The sequence below is a fragment of the Microcebus murinus genome, chromosome 1 (assembly GCF_040939455.1).
Source record: "Microcebus murinus isolate Inina chromosome 1, M.murinus_Inina_mat1.0, whole genome shotgun sequence".
Lineage (NCBI taxonomy): Eukaryota > Metazoa > Chordata > Mammalia > Primates > Cheirogaleidae > Microcebus > Microcebus murinus.
This window is the reverse complement of record NC_134104.1, coordinates 152,515,756-152,538,863: the sequence shown is the minus strand read 5'-3', so window position 1 is coordinate 152,538,863 and position 23,108 is coordinate 152,515,756. Positions and strand designations below refer to the sequence as shown.

General features: G+C 46.4%; 1 pseudogene; it reads left to right on the top strand.

Annotated features, from left to right (window-relative positions):
• The first annotated feature begins 13,926 nt into the window (after positions 1 to 13,926).
• LOC105874880 (eukaryotic translation initiation factor 3 subunit H pseudogene) lies at positions 13,927 to 15,011 on the top strand (annotated as a pseudogene).
• The last annotated feature ends 8,097 nt before the right edge of the window (positions 15,012 to 23,108 follow it).

Here is a 23,108-nt window from a genome sequence, read left to right as displayed (position 1 = left end):
GACCTGCACGGTCTCCCTCCAGAGCCCAGGTGCCACCTGAGTGCTGAGCCCGGACCCCAGGTGTCTGGCCACCTGTCTCTGTCCCCCACCCCCACACAGAAGTTGCCTCCAGACCAGTAAGTCTTCACATGTGCCCTGGCTGAGGCCTGGCGCCCCAGGTCCAGGGCGTCTGGGAAGAGGTGGGGTGGGAGCAGTGTGGCCTGTTCCTCGGGGTCAGGTGGGGGCTGGCAGGTGCAGTGACCCGTTGAGCAGTAGCTATGGTCTGGGAAAAGCACATCAGAGAGTGATTGTTTTGTTTGGAGTTTTTAAGTTTTTTTTTTTTTTTTTTTTTTTGGCAGTAGAGGAAGAGCACAGGGTGCCAGCAATAGCAAGACGAAGCTGAGGGAGACCTCAGCAGTGTCTAGAAATTAACCTGTCCCTTTGCTCTGGTGGGGGCTGTTCCACCTCCAAAGTCAACAGTCCTCAGTTGAAGGTCTCCCGTGAGGGCAGTGGTGACTGTCTGGGACAAGGTGACTTTTCGGAGATGACAGGCTAGGCCAGGTGTCCTGCAGGTGAGTGCCACAAGTTGCTAATGGCCCAGGCCCAAAATCTCCCCTCCTGGGGTCTAAGATGCTCCATCCCCACCACGGAGTTGCTCTCCTCTTCAAGATCCTCACCCCTGCCTGGGCGTGGTGGCCTTTCCTCTAGTCCCAGCTACTGGGGAGGCTGAGGTGGGAGGATCCCTGACCCAGGAGCTTGAGACCAGCCTGGGCAGAGACCCAGCGGCCCCCTCTCATAGCGGGCGATGGCCACGTACCTCCCTAGACGTGTGGGCCGCGCCAGCAAGACACTTAGGAGTTGTCACATTTGTGTCATTATTATCAATATCCACACCTATCCCGACCCAGCAAGCAGCCGGGAGGCAAGAGAAGCAGCAGGTTAGTGACTCCCACGCCCCGGCCCTGCCCTGCTGCCCGAAGGTGCCCCTAGCCTGGTTTCCCGAAGGTGGGCGTGGAGGAGGGAGGGACGAGCAAGACAGCCCGGCTGTGCGGTGAGGGTCTGGCACAGCTAGCGTGGGCCTTTCTCATTCGCCCTCGCTGCCTCCTCGTCAAGCATTTTGTTTAAAAGAGTGGCACTTTTCCGGAGAATTGCCACAATTAGAGACTCCTTCTTTTTTCAGATTTTTTTTTAAATTTTAGTCCATTTCATCTTATAATGACACCTGCTGCCTGTGGAGGATGGGGGTGGGGGGAAGAAATGCCCACAGTGCCAGGATGGCTGCCCACTGCTGCACTCCTAACTGTGAAGGCGGCCCCGTCGTCTGACCCGGTGTGGGCAGGGAGTTCAAGTGCGTGGTGGCACACTCAGGCAGGAGTCCGTCACTGGTGTGGCCCACACTCTGCAAGCGAGTTGTTGTGTCACACCCACAAAGGCACCTGCTGCAGCCAGTGCCCGGTGGCACCCTGGGAGGAAGGAAGGCAGAGCTGTTTGCCAGGACTGGCCGGGTCCAGCGTGCGGGGCTGTGCATGTTGGAGGGCCCACGTCCCCAGCTGTGGGGTCAGGCATGTTTGCGGGCTTGCTTGGGCTCCTGTGCTGGCCTCACCAGGCTTCGATTCGGGCCTGGTCCTGAGCTACAGGTAGATTGCCATGCCCTGTGTGACTACGTGCCCAGGTGGCTCTGGGCCTTCCCTGGGCCATGCTGATCAGCTTGCTGGCCGCACTGATGCTCGTTGCCATGGGCATCTTGGTCATGAACAGAGGACATGGGCCTGTGCAATCTGCTGCCATAGTGTTTGTCCCTGCAGGGGTTGGGGCTTGACATCCAGTTGTCCCCTCCTCAGGTGCTAGACAACACTGTCAGCCCACTGGCGACTGGCTGAACACATAGCAAGGTGCATTTCGGGTGGAGGGCAGTTTCTAGGAAAAGCGCACAGTCTGCACCTCTGCCCTGGAGCAGACTGTTCCCATCGTTCACAGTTTAAAAAGGTTTTTGTGTGGGCCCTTTAACTTAGCAGATCTGCCTGTGAACCAGGCCTGGCATCCTGAGGACCTGGCTGTACTGAAGTCCTCAAGGTGCCCCAGGTGCTGGCCCAGATTCCTGTCTGGCATCGCTGCACCTGGGAGTGACTGGGCACCTTCCCATGCCCCTGGGTGGTTCCATTGGTGCCTGACTTACTCCTTGGATGTCCCATTGTCATTTGATGAAAAATATGTGCTCGCCGTGCCCACTTTATTGGAGTCTTCCCTCCAGACTCATCCCGTCCTGGGGTGCCCGGGGGGAGACGACATGCGGGGGCTAGTCTCCCAGTGCCCACCCACGCCAGTGGGGTGTGCCGGCAGGTGTCTGTGGGGAGATTGCTGCACTCAGAACACCAGGGGGCGCCATTGCCGAGCGCTGGCATCCTTACCGGGCCTGGGTAGGGGGGCGGTCTGCACAGCCTGCTGGGTGCTCCCTTGGGCGCTGGGTTGCTCCCTGCTCTGGCTGGGGCAGGATTCCCCTGCCGCCCTCCCTGCACTCCACACTGCTTTACTGCTCCCTGTGGCTGGGCTGGGGACCTGGGGGGCTCCCAGCTGCCCACTTGTCCCCATGCCACTGAGGCCTTCTCCACTGGGGGCACCCCTTACAGTCGGGGCAGTGGCTGCCTGACCTCAGGATCACAGGGTGGGCCGAGGTGCAGAGCTGCTCTCTCCCTCCAGGGCCCTGACCCTGCCGCGCCCTCTGCTCTGCCCTCAGCTGCTTTAAGAAAAAATCCCTCTGAGCCCAAGGCCTCTCTGGATATCAGGGCTGGCAGTATCCAGTGGCTGGCTTCCATTCTGCCTCTTGCTCCTCAGCCCCCAGACATTCCTCGGTAGGTAGGATGGGGCACCCTTGGGTGACAGCCTGCCCAGGATCCCCAGGGGACCCCAGGGAATCTTTCGCATCCCTCCGCTCAGCCAGCCATGGGGGCCTCTTCTGTCTCTTCCCCAGAAAGGCACTGCAACCTTACTGGGCCGCGGTGGGGGCCAGTCTGTTAAGCAGTGAAGCAGTCCCCGAGCGAGGCGTGGTGGCTGCACTGCCATGGCGGCTGGTAGACGCGCACACTTCCAGCCAGTGACGCAGCAGTGAGCCCACGGGAATTATTTACAAAGACAGCAGAAGCAAGATGAGCATGTCACCTCCTGAGACCCTGGTCCCACAGTCTGACCCTGAATCAGAGGGGGCCGGAGGACAGGCAGCACGGGAAGCCGGGGTGGGGCTGCATCTAGGGTTCTGTAGCCTGCAGCTGTGCCCCAAGTGGTGTGTGTGGGGGCGGGGCGCATTGGAAAGTCCTTCCTCAGCTGAAACTGGGACAAGGATTGAGACAGACCACGAAGCGGCTGCTCGCCAGGCTTGTCTCCCCTCACATGGAGCCATAGCCCGTGCTCCACTCCCTGCTTCCAAACAGCTCTGGCATTCCTCCATTGCACCTTCAGAATTCGGGTTCCCTTCACCCCTGATCAGGCCCAGGGCGTGCACCTTGCTACCCTGGGAGATCTGTGATTCCTCCCTGCCCCCACCTCTGTCCCTTCAGCACATCTGTCGGTCCTAAGGCCCACATACCGAGTCTTCCTATCCATACACATGGAACAAATACCTCTCCATTTATTTGGTTCTTCTTTGATTTCTTTCATTAGACTTTTTATTATTATTATTATTTTTTGAGACAGAGTTTTTCTCTGTCACCCAGGCTAGAGTGCAGTGGCATCATCATAGCTCACTGTAACCTCAAACTCCTGGGCTCAAGTGATCCTCCTGCCTCAGCCTCCTTAGTAGCTGGGACTATAGACACATGCCACCATGCCTGGCTAATTTTTCTAAGCAAGGGTCTCACTCCTGCTCAGGCTGGTCTCAAACTCCTGGCCTCAAGCAATCCTCCTGCCTTGGCCTCCCACAGTGCTAGGATTACAGGTGTGAGCCATTGCATCTCGTCTTATTACACATTTATAGTTTTTCTCATGTATGTCTTGTACATATTTTGTTAGATTTACCGAGGGTTCCTCCTCTTTTTAAACCATATAGGGTAACTTCTGGGAGTTGCCATGGAATTTGTAAAGTGTCATGGTGCTGGTGGGAGTTTCTTTTAGTATGCCAATACATTATAAGCAAGGTAAAATGCACAGTGATGGTAACCTGAGGCCATTTTGGGGGACCATCTTAGTCCTAGCTGGTTTGGCTTCTCTACCACTTCCCGTTTGATCAGACACCACGGTTTGGGACTTATGACTCCTGATGCAGCAGGGCCTGCTGGGTCCCTAATCTCAATATCATTTATATAGTAAATGTCTAATAAACGGGGGCATTCACAATAATCATAAATCACATGGCTGAGTGAAAGACAAATATAGCCTGATTGATGTCAGATATTTTACTAAAAAGGGTAAAATATGCTGGCAGGATTGAATTCTGTGATGAATGGTTTATTCATCATGTTAAATTCTCTAACCTGCTGCTAACACAGCGTTTTTGCAGGGTTCTTGCCATTTATACAATTTTGTTTAAGAACTCAATCTGTTTCTTCAATAGGAACTCCTGGTCTCCTTCTATTAAACTCATAAAACACATATTTGGGCAACTCTATCCTTTCTGTAGCCACTTGGTATGCAGTATGCAGTAGGAAACTTATATAACTGGGCGGTTGTGTTATTAAATTAGTACATATAGATCTTTGAGTAATAAGGTGGATGTGTTGATTGTCGTCATAAAGCTTTGCTCTGATAATCCGAGGTGTCTGGCCAATGCTGAACTCAGTGTCTAACCTTGGCACATCTGACTGCACACTCTGTTGGATCCTCCTGACTGGTAAAGTCTTGGCCACCCAGAGTCTGGGGGATGACACGCTGTCCCATCTCCACTGGCTATGACCGTCCTGCAGGAAAGTTCATAGAGTTTAGAATATGGAGTATTTTGTCTCATCTGAGCGAACCTGCCAACCAACGCTATTGCTAAAGTTGAGTGTAACGGAAAGTGAATCTACCGAGAAAATGAAAACCCAAGACTCGTTCCCAGTTTTGAGTATTTTGCTCTCTAGACCCATGGAAAATCACTGCTTCCCTCAGTCCTAAATGTAGGAAAGGAAATTTGTATTTTTATTGTGTCACAATTTGCAGGGCAGAGGGAAAATGTCACATGTGAAACACTCAGTAAACTAAAACCTTACATGTTAATATACACACACATATTCGTATTTGTAGATATATAAATGTTAATTTGAATGTCAGTTGCATCTTCGTTACTTAGGACAAGGAGCCCTAGGCACCGTAGGCAGGCAGTTTGCATCATAAACATCAAGATTAAGATTAAGGCTAACTATTGACTTCAGTATCTGCAATTTCCACAGTTGGTGACCCAAAGTCTATCGGAGTCAGATGGTTTAACAGTAAAATGAGGATGAGAACTAGCTCCTGATATGGCACAGGATTAATTGAGATACATTTTGTAAACTAGTGAAAGGAATGTTCTGCACAAACAAGAAGCTTAAAGAACTTGTTCCTCCAACTCAGTCACCGGAAGACCTCACGGGTGAGGTCAGAAACATTCTCCCCCAAGAGCGCTCCGCTGGCCTGGCGTGAGAACGCTGTGTGCGGCAGAGATGGCCTTAGACTCTGTCTTCTAATTCATTTTCTCACGCAGAGACATCTTGCATGTGACAAACATTCCCACCTAAAATGTCCATATTGCGGACACTCATGTTCTAGAACTGCGCTGTCCTGCGGAACTTTCTGCGATGAAGGACCTGTCTACATCTGTGCTGTCCAGCGTGCCAGCCGACAGCTGCCTTTGGCTACTGAGCACTTGAAACTCGGCAAGTGCGACAGAGGAGCTAAATGTTTTTATTTAATTTAAACTTAAATTTAGGGAGCCGAGTGTGGCTCACGGCTGCCATGCTGGCATAGTGCTAGAGGCCATCTAAAAAGTGAAACCAGCGTGGATCCTCCTTTAACTATGAAAAAAGAAAACCCATCCCTTTCAGCTGATCATCTTTTGAGCTCTGAACAAGTGTTGGAAATGATCATTTTTTTTTTTTTTTTGAGACAGAGTCTTACTCTGTTGCCCTGGCTAGAGTGCCGTGGCGTCAGCCTAGCTCACAGCAACCTCAAACTAACTGGGCTCAAGCCATCCTCCTGCTTCAGCCTCCCCAGTAGCTGGGACTACAGGCATGCACCACCATGCCCAGCAAATTTTTTTGTGTATGTATTTTTAGTTGGTCAATTAATTTCTTTCTATTTTTTTAGTAGAGACGGGGTCTCGCTCAGGCTGGTTTTGAACTCCTGACCTCGAGCAATCCACCTGCCTCGGCCTCGCAGAGTGCTAGATCATGTTGTTTAATAAACTGCAGGCTCTCTGGCCAACAAGACAAACATGGAAGTCAAACAATTTAGAAAAAACTTTCCCTGGCAGAGGAGAAATGTCAGACTTCGTGCATTCACCACAGACTCCATTGCTCTCACTGTGCACAGGGTCTCAGGGGCGGTGTGGCAGCAGCACGTGCAGCACTGTGCACAAAGTTACTGGGGTCAGACGTGGTCACGTCGAGAACATTCAGAGGCATAAACTCCAAGGAAGTATTTGGCGGGCATTGGCCCCAATTTTCACAGTCATATTCAGAAGACATACAATATTTTTTTTAAAATGCTCCTTAGTTTACTAAGGAAAATATCATCTCGGTAATTAAAAGGGTTAGCTGTTTGTAGAAATTGTTTGAAACGAGGAATTTCATGTTTCTTGTGTGAAAAATCAAAGCTCCTATAGAAAGGGTCAAGCAAGGTTGGTTTCCATCGCTGGTGCAATCCCACTGTGAGGCTGTGATCCACACCTTCCTCATGGTTGAAGCTACATGTCCAGCAAAATCAAGGCTTTTTAGGGAGCTGGTGTCACCATAAACAATAGTTACAGTTGCTAGTAGGTCTATGAGGCTGATGAAAAATTTTATATCCATAGGACTTGGTAGTTCTCATTAATAGCTATCTTCTTCTTCTTCTTTTTTTTTTTTTTGAGACATAGTCTCACTTTGTTGCCCAGGCTAGAGGAGTGAGTGCCGTGGTGTCAGCCTAGCTCACAGCAACCTCAAACTCCTGGGCTCAAGCGATCCTCCTGTATCAGCCTCCCGAGTAGCTGAGACTACAGGCATGTGCCACCATGCCCGGCTAATTTTTTCTATATATATTAGTTGGCCAATTAATTTCTTTCTATTTATAGTAGAGATGGGGTCTTGCTCTTGCTCAGGTTGGCTTTGAACTCCTGAACTCGAACGATCCGCCCGCCTCAGCCTCCCAGAGAGCTAGGATTACAGGCGTGAGCCACCGCGCCCGGCCAATAGGTGTCTTCTTTATAAAGGCCATGCAGTTAACTCCTCTGGTCACTTCTCTCAGCTCCCAAGGTCCAGCCAAGGTGCAGCGGTGACAATACCATGCCTATAGCCAGAGATGTTTCCCTGGGACCATCCGACAGATAGATGGAAACTGGCTTTTTTTACTCAGAAGAAGATCAGAAGGACCACATGTCATCTGAATGTAACAGGAAAGCAAGAGCCATTTTTTTGGAGTAGGAAAAATAATTCAGTGGAGAACAATGAAATTTACATCATAAACACCCAAACTTCCATTACCAAGGGAAAACCCACAATGGCTATTCAGCAGTTTTAATTAAAGCAAGAAGAATGGGATGAAGAAGATGTTTTTCCATTCCACATTTTATTTTTCATCAGCCTTCTAAAAGACCTCAGTAAAGCAGTTTTTTAGGAACATAGTTTTCAGAAATGCCCAAGGCTTAATTCAGCTGGATCATGCCTTCATCCTAAAGCTCAATACTTCTCTGCACTTCAAAAAATACCCAGCAGACCAAGAAAGCTGTGCAACTTAGCTGTCCACTTTGAAAGAGGCATAAGGCCATTCTTTATGACTTTGTTGTTCTGGCAAGAGTTGAAAAAGAGACATTTCAATCTGAGATGACACCAAACCTTCATTGCTGAGATCTCTTGTGGAGAAACTTCTCAACTGATGGCCTCCCTGCTGGCCCCTGAATTCACCCCTCCAGTCCTGCTGAGGTCGTGCGTCATGTGGGCTGCTTCCAGGCGATCGCTGGGCTTGGCAAGGGTGGCAAGCTAGGCCCAGGCTGGTGACACACAGGACTCATGCGGTGGGCGATTTTGGCTTGAGGACTTCCCATCGCTCTGAGTGAATGTTTCTTGCAACTGTGCTGCAGAATAAGCACGGTTTCTTTCCTCCTCTCTCCTGTCCCACTGGTTTTAGATCTTCATTGTGTTCCAGTGTAGTCTCATGTGATCTAAAACCACCTTCTTCTGCTCCCTCCCCTCCCAAAATTTCTTTTGTGTTTAATCCCATCTTGACGTCTGCTTTTTGGTAGACCCCAATTAATGTCTAGAAAGCAGGTAGTAAGGTGGGGATTCGGGACTGGCGCACTCGCCATCTGGTAGGCAGGGAGGATGCCATTCTCAGTGGTGAGAGGGCACAGGCAATGCCTGGGGAAAGGTTTTGCTGCTAAAGATTTCACTGGTGGTGACCTGACAGACATCCTGGTGGAACAGAGCACTGTGATGGCTCAGGAATGTGAAATATGTGAGGAAACGACATGAAAATGGTAGAATAGGGAGCACCAAGAATTGGTCTGTTCACTGCAGCAACTATTAAGCTGGCAAAAATTATCAGAACCAACTTTTCTGGACTCTGGAATCTAACCAAAAACTTACAACACTCAGGAGAGTGCTTCATGAAGGAAAGAAGCTGCTAAATTTTTGTAACAGTGTTTTTACTTTACTGTCTCTGGGGGGTGGGAGACAGTGCCAGCTGTCTCCCACCCCCCAGATCAGCAGCAGCGTGGGAATGGTGGCCCACATTCCTGCTGCAGCCTCCTGGTTCAGGGTGGGGGTGGGGGCAATGCAGATCTTGTTAAAAAAATTGTGGTTGCGATTTTGACTTATCTGGCAGAGGCTGACCTTTGTTTTACTCCCTTCAGGTGGGCTCTCCAGGTGTCTGCCTGCCCAAAGCATTTGAAGACATATAGTACCCACAGACATGTATTATCCATAGGACAGGGAGTGGCAGGTGGGGCAAAGAGAGGTAGACTGTAGAGTCTTGGAAGGAGGAGCTTCAGAGGGAAGGTTCTTGGGTGATTAGGGGTTTGAAGGATTATCCAGTGTGCGGGGAAATCCAGGGTGTAATGAGCATGACCAGGGGCAGATGCATGCCTAGGAAAGACCTGAGAGGACACTAACTCCTAAATCACACCTTTGGCTGTCTTCTGGCCTCTATGCAAGCAGATGATGAAGACATAAAGGAGAGTTGTAGGAGTCCTGGCTTAGAGTTGAAGGACCAGTCTATCTCAAAGCCATTCTGCAAAGACTGAGAGAGATTTCTATAAATGTTTTGGCTCCAGCCATTTAAGGAAATCTGTATTAAGTCAATGGTTGACTACTGAGATAATGAAACAGAGATTTCCGTGATCACACATGACAAGAAATCCAGTCCTTAAAAAATAGTTTGGCAAAGTAACTAAACAAACGGATGACTGCAGCCCTCATCCATCAACACCATCAAGCTCTGGGCAGGGAGACAACATGATTTTCAGAGTTGCTAGCCTATAATATTCAAAATGCTCAGTTTTTGACCAAAAATTACAAGGTACACAAAGAGCAGGAAAGTATGGTCCATTTACAGGAAAAGAAAGAAAGAAAGAAAGAAAGAAAGAAAGAAAGAAAGAAAGAAAGAAAGAAAGAAAGAAAGAAAGAAAGAAAGAAAACCTTTCCCTGAGGAAGACCAAAATATTGGGCTTTAAATCAATTGTCTTAAATATGCTCAAAGTGCTAAAGAGAACCAGGATATGGTGTATGAGCAAAGAAAGAATATCACTAAAAAGACAGAAATAATAAAAAGACACCAAATAGAAATTCTGGAGCTGAAAAGTACAATAGCTGAATCGAAAAATTTGCTGGAGGGTTTCAACAGCAGATTTGAGGAGGCAGAAGAAAGAATCAGTGATATTGAATATGGGACAAATGAAATTATCCAATTTAAGAAGCAAAAAGAAAAAAATAATGAAGAAAAATGAGCAGAGCCTAAGGGACTCATGGGACAAAATCAAGCATACCAACATATACATTATGAGAGTCCCAGAAAGAAAAGAAAGAAAGGGGAAGAAAGAATGTTTGAAAAAGTAATTGGTCAAAATTTCCTAAATATGATGAAAGACATAAATGTACAAACCCACGATGCTCAATGAACCCCAAGTAATGTACACTCAAAGGGATCCATGCTGAGATACAGTATAATCAAACTGATTAAAGCCAAAGCCAAAGAGAGAATCTTGAAAATAATAAAAGAGAAGTGGCATGTTGTATACAAGAGATCCTCAATGAGATTAACAGCAAATTTCTCATCAGAAACCATGGCAACCAGAAAGAAGTGGAATGACATATTTAAAGTATTAAAAGGAAAAAAGATGTATCAAGTCAAGAATTCTGCATCTGACAAAACTATCTTTCAAAAATGAAGGAGAAATTAAGATATTTCCAGATAAACAAAAGCTGAGAGGCTGTGTATGATGGCTCACGCCTATAATCCTAGCACTCTAGGAGGCCAAGGCAGGAGGATCACTTGAGGTCAGGAGTTCAAGGCCAGTCCCAGCAAAAGCAAGATCCTGTCTCTACTAAAAATAGAAAAATTAGCCAGGCACAGTGGCGTGCACCTGTAGTCCCAGCTACTTGGGAGGCTGAAGCAGGAGGATCATTTGAGCCCAGGAGTTTGAGGTTGCAGGGAGTTATTATAATGCTACTGCCCTCTATCCAGGGTGACAGAGCGAGACTCTGTCGCAAAAAAATAAAATAAAATAAAATAAAAATAAAAAAAGAGCTAAGGGAGTACATTGCTAGTAGACTTGCCTTACAAGAAACACTAAAGGGAGCCTTTCAGGTTGATATATAGGGGAAAATGCCTAGGAGACAGGCATTGTGTAGTTACTGCTGTGTTGTATTGATACCACATACAGGGATTATGAGAAACCAAGTGCCATTAACCAGCAGGAAAAGGCTTAATGTCAGAGTTAGGGGACACGTTTAGCAGCTTACAAAGAAGCCACCTATCTCCTGCAGTGGAACACCGGACACAGCTAAGTGGCAGACCAGGAATCTGATAGTTTAGAGCCATAGATATCCAGAGATGTTTGGCTGCAAAAGCAGCTCTCTTACGCTAAGGTCAGGGCCTTGGCTAGGAAATCCTGGGACTCTGAAATATGGGATGGTGATACCTGGATGAATGTACTCGAGGATGCCAGTCCTGAAGACTAGTCCGCCGCATCCCACCCTGTGCCTGAACAGTTAGAGCTTGCAGAGGTGGCGGTAGTAAGAGGTAGCACTTCCCACTTCCCCTTATGCTGGGAGATAATAAAGATCCCTCTCCCCAACAAGACAATAGGTGTCTTCCTATGCATCTATCCTACTTTCTCTCCTGGTTGCCAGTCCAATGACTAGTGTTAAATCCTAGAATAACCTGACCGGAGATGTAGTGGGTCTTTGATAAGGGAGGAAAGAAATTATACACTTGAAAGAATTAGTTAGCACGTACTGGCTGGCACCAGGGGCTGATCATGGCTGGCACCAGGGGCTGATCATGGGTATTGGATTTTGAGTGTGCTTGATCAAGAAGCTTGGAATGTAGACTGGATAAGAAAGAATTCATTGACTTGGAGGAACTATCTTAAAACAGGAGATTTAACACTCTTGCAAAGATCCCAGGGTATAGGCCAAATTCATGACTAGGGAAGTTTTTAGAGGACTGAAAAAAAAAATAGATAATTTTCAGATCCAGATCCCATCGACTGAAGAGGTGGCTGAATCCCTGGGAGGAAGGATCATGTATACTGCAGCAAGCGCATGATTGCCCCAGTTCTTCTCAAAGGGACATAGAGCCATTTTCTTGTGTGGCTGTATATTGGAGAAAAGGGAATCTCCAGACATCTTGGGGGCTACTGAACACAGGGTCTCAGTTGATATTAACACCCAAAGACTCTAAGTATCTGGTCTTTCTGTTAGAGTGGGGACTTATGAGGTCTAGGTAAGAAATGAAGTCCTGGCTTCAGTAAATGAAGTCCAGTTTATAGTAGGTCTATCAGATCTGGAGACCCACCCAGTGGTCATTTCTACAGTTCACGAGGATATAATTGGAATCAATCTACTTCACAGTTGGCATAATTACCATATCAGGTCCTTGGCGTGTGGAGTAAGAGCTATCATCATGGGAAAGGCCAAATGGAAACCTCTAAAACTGTCCCCCCAGCTAAGATAGAAAATAAGAAAAGATTGCATCCTTAAGTCAGCGCCAATTGGTGCCACCATTAAAGACCTAAAAGATTGCCGGATGGTATTCCCTTTCATATCTCCATTTAATTCGCCAGTCTGGACCCTGCAGAAACTGAATGGATCTTGAAGACTTAGATTACTACAAACTCAATCAGCTAGTAGCTCTGATCGTGGCTACTGTGTCAAATGTGAAACCATTGCTAGAGCAGATTAATAAGGCTTCATGTCCATGGTATGTGTGGTTCTTAATTTGGCACATTTATTCTTTTTCATTTCAATTATAAAAAAAGCGTCAAAACCAGTTTGCATTTATGTAGACTAGACAATAATATTCACTTGTAGTTTTGCCTCACAGCTATGTTTACTCTTCCACATTTTGTCATGATATAGTGCGAAGAGATCTGGATTGTCTGGGCATCCCACTGAGCATCTCATTGAATTCATTGCAGTGATGACATCGTGCTGATCAGACAGAACAAACAGAAGAGGGCTCGTGTGCTGGGCACCTTGTTAAGACACATTAGTTCCAGAGGATGAAAGATAAACCCTATGGGTATTCAGAGACCTGCAACTTCAATGAAGATTTTTGGTGTTCCATGGCCCGGGAATACTGGGAAATGATGCATCTCCTACCACAGGAAGGAAGCACAGCATCTCATAGTCCTCTTTAGTTTCCGGTGGCCACACATTGTGTACCTAGGAACACTGCTCCACTCCTATAGCTGGTAACACAGGAGGCTGAAAGCCTGGAGCAAGACCCAGAGCAGATGGGCTTGACAGCAGGTCCAGGTGACGGTCCAGGCAGTCCTGCAATTTGGGCCGTGTGATCTGATGGGGGAGCTCCCATATGACCAGCTGGAGGAAAACGAAAGAGGGAAAAAGCTGAAGAGAAATTTACAGATGAGTCATTTTGAAATATGTGATCAAGCTGAACTGGCTGGTGGCTGCATTACAGTCACATTCAGGGGTGGTCTTGGAAGACAGTGGAGAGGGGGCGGCTCTCCACGGGAGTTGCTTTCAGCAGCACACCTGGGTGACTCACTTGGTGTGGTAAGGAGAAGAAGTGACCTGAAGTGAGAATATGTATCGATTCCTAGGCAATGAACGGTGGCATGGCTGGCTGACCAGGGGCCTGACATAAAAAGGATTGGGAGATCAGATATCAGAGGGTCTGGGGGAGAGGCATGTGGGCTAACACATGGGAGTACCAAAAAGGGTGGAGAGGTTTGCATCAAATGTTAATGTCCACCAGAAAGCTCCCGCCATGGAAGAGGAATTGACTAACCAAGGAGATAAATGGTGGGGACACTTGACATTAGCCAGCTTTTGTCATCAGCCTCTCTTTAACTGGCACAATAGACACTTGGAGGAAGTTGCCATGGTGTAGAGATGGAGATGACATGTGGGTCAGTGCCGGGCCTCTGACTTTTCAAGGCATCTAGTTACTGCTGCCTCTGAATACCCAGCCTGCTGGCAACAGAGAGCAGCACTGAACGGTTGCTAGGACACTGTTCCTCCATGAGACCAGTCGGCCAATTGGTGGCGAGTTGACTACATTGGGTCCCTTCCATCTTGGAAGGGCCAGTGGTTTGTTCCCAAGACAATGGATAGAGCTCTTCCTTCCTGTCTGGCTGGAAAGATGGCGTCCCGCAAGGAAGGCGCCGGCTCTACCGCCAGCTCTTCCAGCTCCGCCGCCGGCGTGGCAGGGAAAGGCAAAGGCAAAGGTGGCTCTGGAGATTTGGCCGTGAAGCAAGTGCAGATAGATGGCTTGGTAGTATTAAAGATAATCAAGCATTATCAAGAAGAAGGCCAAGGAACTGAGGTTGTTCAAGGAGAGCTTTGGGGCCTGGTTCTGGAAGATTGGCTTGAAATTACCAACTGCTTTCCTTTCCCCCAACACACAGAGGATGATGCAGACTTTGATGAAGTCCAATATCAAATGGAAATGCTGCAGAGCCTTTGCCATGTAAACGTCGATCACCTTCACGTGGGCTGGCACCAGTCCACATACTATGGCTCATTCGTCACCCGGGCGCTCCTGGACTCTCAGTTCAGTTACCAACATGCCATTGAGGGGTCTGTCGTTCCCATTTATGATCCCATAAAAACTGCCCAAGGGTTCCTCTCACTAAGGGCATACAGACTGACTCCTAAACTGATGGAAGTTTGTAAAGAGAAGGATTTTCCCCCTGAAGCATTGAAAAAAGCAAATATCACCTTTGAGCACATGTTTGAAGAAGTGCCGATTGTAATTAAAAATTCACATCTGATCAACGTCCTAATGTGGGAACTTGAAAAGAAGTCAGCTGTGGCAGATAAGCATGAATTGCTCAGTCTTGCTAGCAGCAATCATCTGGGAAAGAATCTACAGTTGCTGATGGACAGAGTGGACGATATGAGCCAAGATACAGTTAAATATAATACATACATGAGGAATACTAGTAAACAGCAGCAGCAGAAGCATCAGTATCGGCAGCAGGAGAATATGCAGCGTCAGAGCCGAGGAGAACCCCCACCCCCTGAGGAAGACCTGTCCAAACTCTTCAAACCGCTGCAGCCCCTGCCAGGATGGATTCGCTGCTCATTGCAGGCCACATTAACACTTACTGCCAGAACGTCAAGGAGTTCACTGCCCAAAACTTAGGTAAAGTTTTCATAGCCCAGGCTCTTCAAGAATACAACAACTAAGGCAAGGAAGTTTCCAGAAAAGTTAACATGGACTCTTCAGATCACATCAGGGCCTCTCTTCGGAAGAAATATATTTGCATATTGAAAAGCACAAAGGATTCCTTTAGTATCATTTCAGTTTTTGGCTATAACATCTTTCTAGCCAACAATAAAATAAAACAAAATTTTGACTGCTAAAAAAAAAAAAAGACAATGGATAGCTACTCCAGATGTGGGTTTACATTTCATACCTGCAGAGTCTCAGGCAGCACCGGTAGGTATTTGGGGGTTATGCCTTACTCGCAGGCGTGGAATCCCACACGCAACAACATCTGAGCAGGGAGCCCAACCTCACACTGAGGTGCGGGAGCATGCCTACGACCGAAAGCTGGGACAGTGAATGCATCAGCTCAGAGGGGACACTCTGACACAATGGGGTGTCATCCCTAAGGATGCATTATATCCATTAAATTAGAAATTTCTCTACAGTACTGTGACCCTAATAGGAAGAATGCAAGGTCTAGGGGTGTTCCAAGGGCTGGAAGCAGAAGTATCCCCACTTTCCGTCACTTCCAGTGATCCACCGGGGGATTTGTGCTTCCCATTCTTGCAACTCTGGGCTCTGCATGTTTGAAGTTTTTTGTCCCTAAATGGAGCGTACTATTGGCAGAGGATACAGCAGGGGTCTCATTAAAAACAAGTTGGGGCTGCCACCAGGGCACTTTGGACTCCTTGAGTCTAGGGCCCAGCAGGTGAGAGGAGTCGCCATCTTGTTAGGGGTCACTGACCCTGCAAGAGCTTGGGCTGCTTTTACATGAGGGGGACAGGGAGGAATACCGGTGGGAGCCGAGTGATCCGCATGGACAGCGCCTGGTACTTCCTTGCCCCGCTGTAAGCGGGAATGGAATCATCAACACCAGCTGAAGAAAGTGCATTACTAAGGGCTCAGACCCCTCAGGAATGAAGGATTGAATCCTTTCACCAGGCAAGCCACCCAGACCAGCTGAGGGGGTAGCTGAGAGGGAAGGGAATCTCGAATTAGCAGAGGATGAAGCAGCAGATGGGCACCAATACAGCCCCGAGACGGCAGCAGGGCCTCTAGTTGTCCTGCTAACCGCCCTCTTCTGACTTGTCCTTTGGAAAGAAAAGCGTGTGGCATCGCTGGAGAAGCTGCTCCCAAGCCTGCATGGAGAAGCAGATCCACGTGTCATAAGGGGTGGACTGTGTCGGCCCTGAAAATGAGCTGCTCCACATCCTGCTGGGTGGGGCCTGGGTGAATGATGGCCCCAGCTGCTTCTCCTCTGAATCCAGCGCCACGCTCACACCAGGGCCACGCTTCCCACGGGCTGCACCAGCCACCGACCCGGCAACGCAGGCCCATTCTGAAGAGACGTGGGTCTCCTCCAGTGGTGGCTTTGGCTCGGGGCTCCTCATAGCCTGGCCGGACCCCTCTTGGAACTGCACTGAGACTGGGGAGACGCTTCTTCCCCGATCCTCCTGCTTCCTTCACCCCTCCACGGGTGTCACACCTGCCTCGTGGTCTTCTGCACCTCTTCCTGCTCCTTCCCCAGCACACTTCTCGAGTCTCTAACCCTGTCTCCTCCTCCGTGGATCTAAGCTAACACAAAATCTCTGCCTCTTCACATCCCCCTGTCTTCTTCACCCGTGGGAAGTTGTAGAGTTCCAAAAGCATCTCGATCTGAGCAGAAAATGCTGGAGTGATTCCTATAATGATGAGCATGGCCTTGTTCTGCTTCTCACAAGGGAAATTGGGGATGGTCTGATTCCGTCTTGACAACTGCACCAGGGCACTCATCAAGGATTTCTGATCACTGTGGTGTACATTGTAGACATGAAATCCTGGAAGCATGTCGGGTAGCAGAAGACAGCTCTTGCTGAGCTCCTCAACGGCAAGTATACAGGCTAACACGCGCACGTAGTCTGTGTATCCACCTGCATGGGGGGGCCATAGCTTGGAGGCAGGTATCTCTGCAAGGGCTTTGGGATTATTTCTTAGGGCACAATTGAAGGGCTTGTCTCCAAAGGCACAGTTAAAGAGATTATGCCACAGACAACTCAATTAGTGAATTATACTAATTAGCAAATGGTAACGACTTCCATGATACTGGATGAGGTCCTGATGGAAATGGGATACCCATGCTCAGGAAGGTCCCAAGTTTGTTCTTTGTGCTGTGATTGAAAATAAAGGCAGAGTTGGCCGGTCGCGGTGGCTCACGCCTGTAATCCTAGCACTCTGGGAGGCCAAGGCAGGAGGATTGCTCAAGGTCAAGAGTTCAAAACCAGTGTGAGCAAGAGTGAGACCCCATCTCTACTATAAATAGAAAGAAATTAATTGGCCAACTAATACATATAGAAAAAATTAGCTGGGCATGGTGGCACATGCCTCTAGTCCCAGCTACTCGGGAGGCTGAGGCAGGAGGATTGCTTGAACCCAGGAGTTTGAGGTTGCTATGAGCTAGGCTGATGCCACGGCACTCACTCTAGCCTGGGCAACAAAGCGAGACTTTGTCTCAAAAAAAAAAAAAAAAAAAAAAGGCAGTGTTTACCACTCTAGTGTTTGATTTAATGATGGGCCTTTAAATCTCAGGATGTCAAAGCATCCTAAATTGCTTTTTAAAATTGCTAAAATTGATCTTTATGAAACAGCTGAAATATTGACAAGAGGTTGATGTGAGCATGCCAAAGAGAAAAAGCTAATGCTAAAGAGTCAATTTCAGTGGGAAAGCCATAAATTAATAATGATGGTAATTTCGTTATTCAATTAGAAAGGCTAGCAAACTATGGACAAAGAATATAATTAAAAAATTTAGCAGCCACTAAAGAAATCAAGGGAATTTCCAAGAAACTAAATTTTAAATCTTGGCTCCACATGATTTTACAGACAAATTTCAGTTAATTCTTGTACAATATAAAATGCCCCGGATTGTATCGAGAGATGCACAGTGTTCTAATTCTGTTATCTGATGATGATGCTACTAATGAGAGTGACGACAGCAGCAATAACAGGGCTTCATTAAGTGCTTACTAAGCGCCAGGAATTGAATTTAGTGCTTTATGGGAATTGTCTCATTTAATTTAATCCTCACAATATCCTGCCCACTAGGGATTAATACTATTCCCATACAAAACATGAATTGCCTTAGAGTTTATTTAACTTGTGTTCCTGGGAGCTAAAGTCAAGCCGTCTTTCTCCAGGAATTATAATCTTGGCCATTTGACAACACTGACTGTTTTATTATGAAACAAGAAGCTAATTTATTGAATACAATGGATTCATTTATGTAAAACTGAAATATTTTTCCCTACCCCAAGTTTATGTAAAACTTCTATTTTTCCCCCACCCCCATTAAGTTCTCTCTGTGTAGCAGTCCTTTCCCTGCCCTTAGATAAATACTGGACAAGTGACACAGATTTTTATTCACTTTTATGTGATAAAAATTCCTCTGTTCATATTCAGGTCCTATAAAAAGCCAGTCCAGCTTGGTATTCTCAGAAGGAAGTTTAGAGTTGAGAAAGTTTAAGAATCACTGCACAAGAAGAAATCCATCAGAACAAGGAATGAAATAAATCTATTTTCACTCTAGTTATTTAACACCATTTTAACCTGGGATAGCGTGGCAGAATAAAAAGAAAGTAATGGAGAAAGCAAATATTATTGTTACAGACACAAAGGCAAAACATGAGAAAAATGATTAGAACTAATCACAGAGTTCAGTTAGCTGTTTCCTATTAAATAACTACTTAATTATGGAGATACACTGGCAAAATATCTGGAATGTCTTGGAAGTAAACATAACAAAACGTGCAGGATATATGTGATGGAAATTTCTCATTTTTATTGATGAATATAAAAGAAGCCTCAAAAACTTGGAGATACAATCCACTTTATTGGGTGTGAAGATTACATATGATAAACATGTCTGGTTTATCTAAGACCAATCATAACATACAAGGAATTTCCGAGCAAATTATTGTTAGGACATTTTTTTTTACATCAAACTGAAATAAATGAAAAGTAAACATAAGAGAACAAATGTGGTAAAATAGCTGGATAATTATTGTAAACATGGACTATGGAAGGACTTACCTGAGCAAGTGAATAAATTATAATAATTAATAAAGTAGAATAAAATGGCATTTACTAGCATAAAAGAGAGAGACACATTATTGAAATGAAATATAAAATCTAGAAAAAGATCCAAGAATATTTTATCATATTCTTGGTATGATATGGTAATGTGTGGGATTTTGATGCAAGAAGAAAAGAATGGTTAATTCATGAGTTGATGCTAGTTAATTATTTGGGGCCGGGTGTGGTGGCTCACACCTGTAATCCTAGAACTCTGAGGCAGGTGGATCCATCAAGGTCAGGAGTTTGAAACCAGCCTGAGCAAGAGCGAGACCCCATCTCTACTAAAAATAGAAAGAAATTAATTGCCCAACTAAAAATATATAGAAAAAATTAGCCGGGCATGGTGGCACATGCCTGTAATCCCAGCTACTTGGGAGGCTGAGGCAGAAAGATTGCTTGAGTCCAGAAGTTTGAGGTTGCTGTGAGCTAGGCTGACGCCATGGCACTCACTCTAGTCTGGGCAACAGAGTGAGACTCTGACTCGAAAAAAAAATTATTTGGAAATTAAAATTCAACTTATTATTTGTATTTTGTACATTCCCACAGTAACCTCAAAATATTAATGCATTCAACATAACAAAACTACAACCAAAGATATTAAAATATACAAATAAATATTTCTGTAAACCTTGAGTGTTGGAGTCATAACAACAAACTCAGAAAATGCAAGTAAAAGAATGACAAAATAAAAGATTTGACAACATAAAAAGGGACAATTTCATAGCAAAATTCCCATGAATTAAATTAAAATTTAAAAAATTATTGGGAAATGTTTTTGACACTATTATAGATAAAATATTAATGTAATTTTAGAAAGCTATCACATATAAAAGGCAAAAATTTTCACCATAGAAAAAGACAAATGGGCACTACAAGCAATGACAATACTGTGTATAAAAGTGGATGACAAAGGAAATGGGAGCATTGTTACAGTTATGTAAGGAAATCAACATTTGAACCATCCAGTATAACTGTTCACTTATCACATTTACTAAGGGTACAAAGAATGCTAATGCACAGCTCTGGAAATGCGTGTGGATTGTACACCCAGCTCATCATCTAAGTCTTCTGGGAAGGCAAATCGGTTCACTTTTGCTGGGCACTTTTCAGTAGTTTCAAAACCTCTAATGATTTCTGGATGCTTTGGCCTACCTAGCATTTGCATTCTAAGAATGACTTTTCATCAGAGAAACATGCAAAGAAAAATGGACAAGGATGCTCATTGGTGCTATGAATATTTAGAGTTACATTTCTATACTTGAGTACTGGTCAATAAATCATAGTTCATTGATTTGCACTACCTTGAGGTCATTAACACGGTAATGTATTTGTACATTAAGTGGGCATTTGCTTGGGATAAATTGCTGGATGACAAAAACAGGTATGGTAGGGTTCTATTTTATATAAATGAATGAATGTACTTTCTAGGGCTTGGCTGAGAACATCCTATGGGAAGAATTGTGTCCTTTTGGGCACAGCCACCTGTCCTAGCCACTTACTTTGGAGGCACAGAGCAAACATTTGGCCTTTCAGGTTGTGCTTTGGGCGGGTGACGAGTTTGCCCTTCGCCACTCTGTCTGGCATGTGAATATATGTGACAGACAAGAATACCCTTCCTCACCTCCCACTAGGCCCAAGAACAGGGCTCATCATTATTTAGATCCTACTGCATTCATAAGGGAAGGGTTTCAAATCACACACTTGGTGTGCACAAATACATAGATATGCAAAACCTGCCCTGTCCATATTATAGCAAATCATTAAGAAAAATGAGATATATAGTATGAGAGATAGACAGGTTAAAAGAACAGGAAGGCAGGATCCATGAATATCCCATTTACGAATAAGGAGACAGAGAATGGATTCCTCTCGGTCTTGTCTGGCGTCTCAGCTATTCCAGGACCTTTGTAACCAGACCTCTGCAGTATTAATACGCGTGCTCTGCTGAACTGCCTCCCTCGCCCCTCCTTTCTTCCTCCTCCTTCTTCCTAACTGGTTCCTGATAGAAACAGCCATGTTCCAGAGCGAATTCTTCTAAACCCCGTGCAAGAGTCTTTCCAGAAAGCTGCACTGTCTCTCCCTCCGCCAGTGTTCCTTCCTCAGTTTGCTGCCTGCCTGCTTTGTTCCCGTCCCTCTGCTTGCCTCGCGACCCCTGAACACTCGGGAGCCGTCTTCCAAGTCAGCCTTCTGGGTCCGGGAGGGCCCGAATGAAGCCACTGTCAAGAACATGGGGCTCGGACCACCTGTCAGTAAAGGCACCACAGGACAGCAGGTGAAAATATGTTTATTGGGGGGAAACTACAAGCAGAGAAGCACACCCCAGAGTTAGGCTTAGGCCCTCCACGGCCGGACTGGGCACATCGTGGAAAAGTTCCAGAAGCACCGCCCCCCTGTAAAGTCCCTCATTCTTTAGACCAAATGGAAACATTTGTGCAATTATGAAATACTGAGAGCTTCCTGGCCAGGAAGTGGCCTTGTAAGAAGAGACGCCCCTGAGGCTCAGCAACTGGTATCAGTGTGTTTTATGTTGACTAACTCAGAAAGCCAAGCTAGCTCTCTGCTACAAGTGACAGGAAATAAGCCTCTAGCAGCATCTATCTAGTCCTCTCAGCCCTGCTTTGAATGGGGTTATTATTCAAAAGTTTCTCATAAAACAACGTGCTTGTGCTGTATGCAAACACTCCATTCATTCACTCAACAGCTATGTTTTGTGTCTCCTAACATAGGAGCCTTGTTCCCGTCCCTCGGGCTGTGCCAGATGCCCAGGCAGCTGGGGTTCTGCCTCGGGGCACCCTGAGGTGGGTCCAGGGTCTTTCTGCCCCTCTGGCCCTGCCGGTTCCCCAAGCCTGAGGGTGCTGCCACACCCCTTTCATAGCCTGCGCCCACTGCATCTCTCAGGCTCTGCCAAAGCTGGCCCCACACCCACCAGGGGCTTTAACCTGGGAGCCTCCCAGAGATCAGAGAAAAGGAAGCAGTGTCTGCTCATCTCCAGGGAGGCAGGGTTTCCCAGGAGCAGCAGCTAGGAATATTCATACTCTGAGAGGTCCCTGTGCCCGGCCGGAGAGGCAGAATGGACTGAGAGCAGGGCTTCGAGGTCTGACTCACCTTCCAAGTCTCTGTTTAGACCTTGGACAAACTAACCCGGTGTTTTGCATGCATCTACCAGGATCCACAGAGACTTGTTTTTCCTAGAAGAGAATGCTGCTGGGGTTTTAAAAGTGGTGAGTTGCATCCACATAGGTGAACACAAAAATTTGAGTTTATGTATCCGTCTGCAGAGTAATTTCATTCTACTTGTATTTATGTACTTTACAAAAAAGCACCTAAAACATTTAGGTGCTTTAGTAACCCAAACATATCAATAAAAGTCTCTTTAATGCAGATTTGGCCCAAAGCAGGATAGAGCCCCCAAAAGTCAATAATGCTTGAGTATTTCAAAAGATAGACATCATTTTTTATTTTATTTTTTATTTCTTTTCTTTTTTTCTTTCTTTCTTCTTTTTCTTTCTTTTGTAGAGACAAGTTCTACAGGCTGGTCTTGAACTTCTGGCCTAAAGTGATCCTCCAGCCTCGGCCTCCTGAGTAACTGGGATTATAGGTGTGAGCCACTGCTCCCAGCAGATGCCCTCTTTAATTCTCAGGGACAGAATAGTCATAAACCATTTCACTTGTCAACACACCAGCGATCAAACTTTTCCCCATGGAAGTAGGCTTTCCAAATGCAAAACCTCATCTTCCCTCTCACCATCTCTTTGGCCACAAGTTCATCATTCTCTCCAAGCTGACCCTGCTGGCTTGTACACTTTTCCCTGGAGATCAGCGTGGAACCAGCCAAGATTTATGCCGAGTCTCTACTCCCATCTAGAAGGCCATACAGGCCCTGAGATACCAATGTTCATACTCCCTAAAGAGAGTCCTGGGAGAGTACTGTTCTACAATGCCCAGGCAGCGATATTGATGATCCTGACCCTGGGTAGGCC